The sequence below is a fragment of the Cervus elaphus genome, chromosome 9, assembly GCF_910594005.1.
Source record: "Cervus elaphus chromosome 9, mCerEla1.1, whole genome shotgun sequence".
Lineage (NCBI taxonomy): Eukaryota > Metazoa > Chordata > Mammalia > Artiodactyla > Cervidae > Cervus > Cervus elaphus.
In genome coordinates this window covers 19,874,996-19,883,894 of record NC_057823.1, presented here as the reverse complement: position 1 = coordinate 19,883,894, position 8,899 = coordinate 19,874,996, and the positions used below count along the sequence as shown (strand labels likewise).

The window sequence follows — 8,899 nt, the reverse complement described above, 5'->3', positions numbered from 1 at the left end:
TAGCCTGGTGAGGTGGGGAAGCTTTCTGAGACTTGAGGGTCCTTATTACAGATAGAGGCCTGGGTTGACCCTGTAGCAGAAATGCATAGACACTACCCCAGACTCTGCCATACTGGGTTTCAAATCTCTTTCTCTTCCTATTAATAGTGCTTACAATGTGGGCTGAGGGGGCAGTGCTCCCATGAAAGGCAGTGCTGAACTAAATGACACTACAAAGCCCAGATTATCCCATTTTTAAGCTGGAAGAAGACAGAATGTTCCCGCCATCTGCCTGGTACATCAGTACAGGGTCTGCCTCTTGTGGTTTAGTTTCCCCTATGGTGGCCCTGAGCTGCAATGAAGACAGTACAGATTGGACGTGCATGGGCCCTGGGGGTGACAAGGCGGTGAGGTGCTACGACTTGTGGTAAGGGTTTTGTCTGTGACTTGCCTATATCACTCACACCAGGGTCAAGGTGACTTTTAAGTTATTTTACAGTGTCTTTTCTTTTTTCTCACTCTTTGATTTCTCTACCTGAGATATCCTCTGAGGCGATGTCGAACTTTACCTCATTTCTCTTCCAAATTAATCCAGTACCTTTGTGTATTTTGATGTTTCTGTGAAGCTTTGTTTAATGTCTACTGCTTCCCAGGTGGCACTAGAACCTGTTCCCAGGGGGGAAAGAACCTGTTTGCCAATGCAGGAGATGAAAGAGACTCCAGTTCAATCCCTGGGTCTGGAAGATCCCCTGAAGTGGCGGAATAGTAAACCACTCCAGTGTTCTTCCCTGGAGAATCCCATGGACAGAGAAGCCTGGAGGGTTACAGTCCATAGGGTCGCAAAGAGTCGGACACAACTGAAGCAGCTTAGCACGCACGCAACGTCTACTGCATTGCAAGCAGATTTTTAGTGTCTGAGCCACCAGGGAAGCCCTCTTTGTACATTTAACATTGTCTAAAACAACCTGGGGAGAAGGCAATGGCAACCCACGCCCAGTACTCTTGCCTGGAGAATCCCATGGACGGAAGAGCCTGGTAGGCTACAGTCCATGGGGTCGCTAAGAGTCGGACACGACTGAGTGACTTCACTTTCACTTTTCACTTTCATGCATTGGAGAAGGAAATGGCGACCCACTCCAGTATTCTTGCCTGGAGAATCCCAGGGACAGAGGAGCCTGTTGGGCTGCTGTCTATGGGGTCGCACAGAGTCGGACACGACTGACGCGACTTAGCAGCAGCAGCAGCAGCAAAACAACCTGGAACCTGCTTCAATGTTGGGCTAAAATAATCTAGTATGTCACTGGCTCTTATATTTCCGGGAACATTTATCAAACAATTGAATGTTTTTAAAAATTCAGCTCTCTGATACATATGCGTCATCAGTTTGCCCTTCTCCAATCTCTCTATCATCGATAATTGTCATTAATATTTTTTTCTTTCTTCTTGCTTCTCTTCCTCCATATCTCCCTCTTTCTCTGCCTCTGTGATGGCCTTATTAATGATCACAGCACTCTATCGTACCTAACACTATAGGAAACATCTTTTAATCTATTAACCCCTTTCTCTCTTGAGGCTGAGGAGCGCGGAGGCGAGATGACTCCGTCTCCCATCCCACGCAAAGAGCGCTCTGAGGAGCAGTCCGCGGATCGCTGTAAAGATACAGGCACTACCCAGCAGTCCGGCGTGAAGGGCCCCGGCAGGGATAAAGCTCGGAAGCGGCGCAGGGCCTCGGGGGGGTAGCAACAGCTCGGAGGCTCGGTCCCGCGCGGGCTCCAGCCGCGGCTCCAGCTCGCCCTCAGCATCTGGCCGCTCGGGACGCTCCAGTGGGTCCCGCAGCTCCAGCCCCAGCAGCTCCCCCAGCTCTCCAAGGCCTTGGCGCCCCCGAGACCACAGGCGGCAGCCCAGTTCCAAACCCAAACCACCCAGACTAGACGAGAAGGAAAGCAGAAGGCGCAGCCCCCCCCCCCCCCGCAAGCCCACCAAAGTGCACGTCGCGAGGCTCACCCGGAAGATGACCAGGGAGCACATCCGGGAGCACATCAGGGAGCACTCCACCTTCAGGAGAGTTAGAGAGATCGACCTGCCCAGAGAAAGGATGTGCGCGCATCCGTCTCAAGGCCATGCCTACGTGGAGTTCAAGAATCCGGAAGAGGCGGCGAAGGCGCTCAAGCACGTGGACGGAGGGCCAATCGACGGCCGGCAGATCACGGCCACAGCCGTGCTGGCCCCCCGGCCTCAGCCACCCCGCAGGCGACTGAGCCCTCCCCGGAGAATGCTGCCACCGCTCTCCACGTGGCGCAGGCTGAGGAGGAGCAGGTCGTGTTCCCCTTGGGGCAGATCCCCCGAGCTCCGGTGAACCTGCTTCCCCTGCCGCCCCTACCACTGGAGCGGCTCCAGGTCCAGCTCCTTCCGAAGGTGAGGGCAGCAGTTGACACGTGTCCCCGAGCAGTTAGAGCTCCGGCTGCAGGGGTGTTGCCGGTTTAGGGTTGTGCTTATGAAGATGCCCTCCAGTGTTATGGCTGGAAAACTTCCCAGTTTCTATAGTTCCTGGGAGTCATGTAGCTGGCAAAGCCAGCAGGGGTGAGCCAGGGGGCTCCAGGTGGAGGGACATCCCCAGCCTGAGAACACGTTTTCCCGTATCCCAAATGAGCTGGGCTTATCTGGTGACCTAGTCCTGCCGTGATGCCATTCCTGCTATCCTAGCCCTGCTCCCCTGCTAGGGTCCTCTTGTGACCTCTAGGGTCAAATGCCCCATATTATCTGCCCCAAATAATTCTTTGCATATGTGTACACACACACACACACACACACACTCCCCTCCCTTTCTCTGAAATTGGCAAGTTGCGAGCCAGATCTGCCAGGTCATCACAGAACCAGCCCTACCGGGGGCAGTTGTATTGCTATTCATGGTCCTACAGGCTACCTTGGCAATGTGTACATTGCTTTTTTGGTTTTTATTGTACAGTCAGTACTATTTATTTTCTGTTTTGAGTTTTGTAACTTTGTGGCATTTTAGATGATGTTGTGGTGGTTCTTTGTCGTGTAGAGTTAAATAAACCCAGGATTAGAGTAAAAAAAAATCTTTTCTGTCATGAAGATTCAAATAAATTGGGGCAACGACTTTGTTCAGTGAAATTTTGAATCATGGATCTTAGTCCACAACTTGGCATGTAATAGGTGTGAACTCTGTAAACGTGAGGATCACATGATTTTCTTTCCAAGCTGGGAAATACTGGGTGTTGAAAGGAATTGTGTTAACGCCAGTCAGGATGGCTGCTATCCAAAAGTCTACAAGCAATAAATGCTGGAGAGGGTGTGGAGAAAAGGGAACCCTCTTACACTGTTGGTGGGAATGCAAACTAGTACAGCCACTATGGAAAACAGTGTGGAGATTTCTTAAAAAACTGGAAATAGAACTGCCATATGACCCAGCAATACCACTTCTGGGCATACACACCGAAGAAACCAGATCCGAAAGAGACACGTGCACCCCAATGTTCATCGCAGCACTGTTTATAATAGCCAGGACATGGAAGCAACCTAGATGTCCATCAGCAGATGATTGGATAAGGAAGCTGTGGTACATATACACCATGGAATATTACTCAGCCATTAAAAAGAATTCATTTGAATCAGTTCTAATGAGATGAATGAAACTGGAGCCCATTATACAGAGTGAAGTAAGCCAGAAAGATAAAGAACATTACAGCATCCTAACACACATATATGGAATTTAGAAAGGTGGTAATGATAACCCTATATGCAAAACAGAAAAAGAGACACAGAAGTACAGAACAGACTTTTGGACTCTGTGGGAGAAGGCAAGGGTGGGATGTTTCGAAAGAACAGCATGTATATTATCTATAGTGAAACAGATCACCAGCCCAGGTGGGATGCATGAGACAAGTGCTCGGGCCTAGGGCACTGGGAAGACCCAGAGGAATCAGGTGGAGAGGGAGGTGGGAGGGGGGATCAGGATGGGGAATACATGTAACTCCATGGCTGATTCATGTCAATGTATGACAAAACCCACTGCAATGTTGTGAAGTAATTAGCCTCCAACTAATAAAAATAAATGGAAAAAAAATAAAATAAAATCTTTTTCTTAAAAAAAAAAGGAAGAAAGGGATTGTGTTAATAATTATGGCAGGACAACAGGATTAAAATATTTTTATTTTCTCCCTCTAAAAACATCCTCTGAACACAGAAGTGATGGGTTGTAAAAGAAAGGGTGCACTAATTAGGTTTACATTTTAAGTAGATTATTATGATTAGAGTCTTAAATGGATTAAGAGAGAAAGGATGTTAAAATCATAGTGACAGTTGACTGCAGTCTCCCACCAAAGAGGTGGTATCATGGTATAACTGAGGTTGAGTGACTTTCAGAGAAAACTTTAGAAAGTGTTTCTGGAGATTGAATACTTTCTTTCAACAAAATATATCTGATCCCCTTCTAAAGGCAAAGTGAATAAGTAAGTATGAAGTATGTCAGTGTGAACCATTAAAGTCCACATTACTCTTCCCTTCATTGGGTATTCAACTAGGTGAGAAAATCAACATAAAAGGAAGAGATGATACATATGCAATTCACAATTTGAAAACTAATAGAGAAAATGGAATATTAATTTTGATGACTGAGTCTGGAAAGGTCACTCTCTTCAACTGATATGTTTTGCAGGAAGATGGAAAATCGCTCAGGATTGATTCAAGGGAGACAGGAGCTGAGAGGCCATAGCAGCATCACTGGGTCTTCGTGGAGATGCTCCTAGAGGTATTTTCCTGGAGCACCTTAGGTTCTCACCACAGAGCCAGGACAGTTCAGACCTGCATTCTTCACTGAGATCTCTCTCATCTCCTTCAGCTATGCGGAATTGAGCTGAAGCAACTGAGTCTGAAACCACAGAAGAAAGTCTGAGGAGCTACTGCCAGCAGTGGGGAAAACTTACAGACTGAAACTCTGGTCCAGGAGGCAGTGGAGGAAGTGGGGTCGGGAGGGTAAAGTTGATATTGAGCTTCTTCCTATTTGCCTTGGGCTTCCCTTGTGGCTCAGCTGGTAAAGAATCCACCTGCAATTCGGGAGACCTGGGTTCAATCCCTGGGTTGGGAAGATCCCCTGGAGAAGGGAAAGGCTACCCACTCCAGTATTCTGGCCTGGAGAATTCCATGGACTATATATTCCATGGGGTCGAAAAGAGTCAGACATGACTGAGCAACTTTCACTCACTGTCTAATAGCAGAGAGCCCAGAGGTAACAGGACAGCTTCAGGTGATGGAAACTCGTCTCAGTCATGAGTAAACATGCAGTGATGTGGCAGAAGACACCAGAGCAGCTGCAGAGAGCCATTGGTGAATGGAGTGGATTATTTTAAGAACATTACCTGCCTGCAGAGGAAAAACTATATAGAAAATGCCTTTGAGGCAGTTTCTTAGCTTAATTATTTTTTTTCTACTGGTCTTTGTCAGAGTGTAGAAGCATCCTTATTTTGATCATGTGAAAACTTTTGCAAGATTATTCTCAGATGTGGAAAAGCTGTTAGCCAAGAGTATGTTGTAATGAGGCATAACAATGGTCCTTAAATTTTAGAGTGTAGTTATGAAGCAGGTGTACATTTATGATTCAATACAACAATTCTGAAGAAAAACACAGTTGTTTGTCCTCTTTGATTTATACTTTTTTGTACTTTTAATTTTTTATAACAATTTTTTTTCTGATTTCATGAGATATCATTGACCACAATTGACATACAGTACTATATATGTTTGGGCTTCCCCCATGGCTCAGCAGTAAAGAATGTGCCTGCAATGCAGGAGTTGCAGGAGACGCTGGTTCAATCCTAAATCAGGAAGATCCCCTGGAGGATGGCAGGGCAACCCACTCCAGTATTCTTGCCTGGAGAATCCCATGAACAGAGGAGCCTGACAGGCTACAGTCCATAGGGCCACAAAGAGTCTGAAGCAACTTAGCACACACGCACACAGTATAGATGTTTAAAGGGGATATAATAGAGTAATGATATGACATCTATATCAGGAAATGATCACCACAATAGCTTTGACATCCATTATCTCACTGAGGTACAGTACTATATATGTTTAAAGTTTAAGTGTTAAAAGCTTTATTTTTTTTAATATCTGTAAACTCATGTATTAACACAATAAAATAGAGACTGTTCACATGTTTATCAGTAATTAATGCCCAAATTATATTAACAAATCTGGAATGTCTGAATCCCACAGTCATACCAGAGAAATCAGTTTTGTTCATTTGTGTTTCACCTGCATGCACACATGCTCAGTCGGTTCAGTCATGTCTGACTCTTTGCGACCCCATGGACTGTAGCCTGACAGGTTCCTCTGTCCACGGGATTCTCCAGTCAAGAATACTGGAGTGGGTTGCCATGCCCTCCTCCAGGGGATCTTCCCGACCCAAATCCAACCTGAGTCTCTTATGTCTCCTGCATTAGCAGGCTGGTTCTTTACCACTAGCACCACCTGGGAAAATTACTAATAAATACAAAATTACTTCAACCATCTGACTCTTGCCCTGCCCTTTGCCCTAAATTCTCTTTACTTCACTGACTATGACTTAACTCTTTCATTATCACACTGTTCCCTGTATAAACTTATTTTCATATACAAATATTTGTGGTTACATTAAATTATGAATTAATGAGTATTATGAATTATGATTATGATTCCTTCATTTAATATAGCCTGATACAGATAATTTAGCTTCTCTGCTGGCTCAGTGGTAAAGAATCCGCCTGTCAAGCAGGTTTAGTTCCTGGATGGGGAAGATCCCCTAGAGAAAGAAATGGCAACCCACTCCAGTATTCTTGCCTGGGAAATCCCATAAACAGAGGAGCCTGGTGGGTTACAGTCCCTGAGGTCACAAAAGAGTTGGACAAAATTTAGTGACTAAACAACAAATACAGATAATCATTTTTACCACTTTTCTCAAAGCTAGAATCTTAGAATACTTTCAATTTCATTTTAACTTTCCTGGCTTTTCTATTACTGCTGTCATGCATTTTAATTCTACATATATTTTAATCTCCATGACATATTTCTTGAACTGTTTATAAAGCAAAATTCATTGATATTTATTTTAAATTCTCTTTTATTGACTCTATTCTTTCCTGCATCCCTTGTTTTCAATTTGGAAATATTGTCCTTTGGACTTAATAGCACTGTCTAGTATTTTGTCTAATTCAAGGCTACTAACAATGAAATGCGTCACTTTAAGTTTTTCAGACATCTTTATTTGGGACCATTTTGATGCTGGGTATAGAATTTTGTCTTGACATGAGATTTATTTTAGCACTTTAAAAAGCTTCTCAGGACTTCCCTGGTGGCCCACTGGTTAAGTATCCATTTTCCAGGGACTTCCCTGGTGGCTCAGCGGTAAAGAATCCTCCTGCCAATGCAGGAGACATGGGTTTGATCCATGATCTAGGAAGATGCTACATGCCTCAGAGGAACTAAGCTGGTGCACCACATCTATTGAGCCTGTGCTCTAGAGCCTATGCTCCGAAACGAGAAGCTACCGCAGTGAGAAGCCCAAGCACCACAACTAGAGAGTAGCCCCCATTCACTGCATCTAGAGAAAAGCCTGCACAGCAATGAAGACCCAGCATAACCAAAGATAAATAAATAAAATTATGTAAGAAAAAGAATCCACCCTCCAACACAGGTTAGATCCCTGGTCAGGGAACTAAGATCCCCTATGCCACAGGTCAGCTAAGCCTTTGGGCTGCAACTACTGCTCTTGCAGTCTAGAGCCCATAATCTGTAACAAGAGAAGCCCATCGCACTTCAACAAAAAGCCGATGGACTGCAGCAAGAGAAGCCCACATGCTTCCCCTGGAGGTAAGCCCGTGTGAAGACCCAGCACAGCCAAAAATGAAAAAAGAGAGAGAGATTAAAATATTTTCTAAAATAAAAGGTTCATGTTGCTATCTATCTTAGTTTTTATTTATGTCTAGGCATCACCAATTAGCCTCTGTATTCTCTAAAATCTCTAAAATCTTTTTACATTGACTTTGGCATTGAGACCATAGTGTATCTCATTCTTGCATCTGTGTTTTTGTTTTTGTTTTGTTTTGTTTTTTGCTCAAAGAACGTTGAGTTACTTACATCTGTGGGTTGATATCTTTCATCCATTTGGAACATGCTTGTGTATATTTTCACCTGTGATATCAATTCCTCCCCACCTTCTCTCTGCTCCACTCTTCATCACTTCCCACTTATGTTTTAAATCTGTCTTGTCTATTTTTCACTCTGTGCTTTTGTTTGAATATTTGCTCTTGAACTGTCTTGCAGCTTACTAAATCAGCCTTTTCTTGGAATCAAAACCTTCTTAGTTACTTAATTCCTTAATATCAGTTATAATTTAAATGCCTTCCACAGGTTTAATTTAAAAAAGTTTTGTGATGAGGAGAATTTATTCCTTCTGATACAATAAAAGTCAAATAGATAGGAGAACATTGTAATTTGGATCATATTAAGATATAATTGGAGTCAGAATTCATCAAACTGAAACTGAAAGTGGGATCCAGACGCCCACTGCTCAAAAGCCAATAAAGAGGCAAGGTTGATGGAAAGGAAAGTTTGCTTTATTTTGGATGCCAGTGACTGGGGCCAGAGGGGAGGGCAGACTCCTGTCCAAAGGGCAACTCCCCCCTTGACAATCATGGGGCAAGAGAGTGTATAGGCAGAACAATGGGACTATATGTAGAAACAGCAGTCAGCTCTGACGGTAATCTTGAAATTGGTCACCAGTGGTCTGACCAGCATCATCTTGATTGTTTTAAGTGCAGTTAATTTTAAGTTCCAGGGTCAGTTTTTTCCCATTTCCTTAAGGCCAATGCTCACAATTGTGGCAGCTTCTGTCATGGCTCCAGTCTGGTCATCATGCAGT

General features: G+C 44.3%; 1 pseudogene; it reads left to right on the top strand.

Annotated features, from left to right (window-relative positions):
* Window positions 1–1,572: 1,572 nt before the first annotated feature.
* Window positions 1,573–4,748, top strand: LOC122700913 (annotated as a pseudogene).
* The last annotated feature ends 4,151 nt before the right edge of the window (window positions 4,749–8,899 follow it).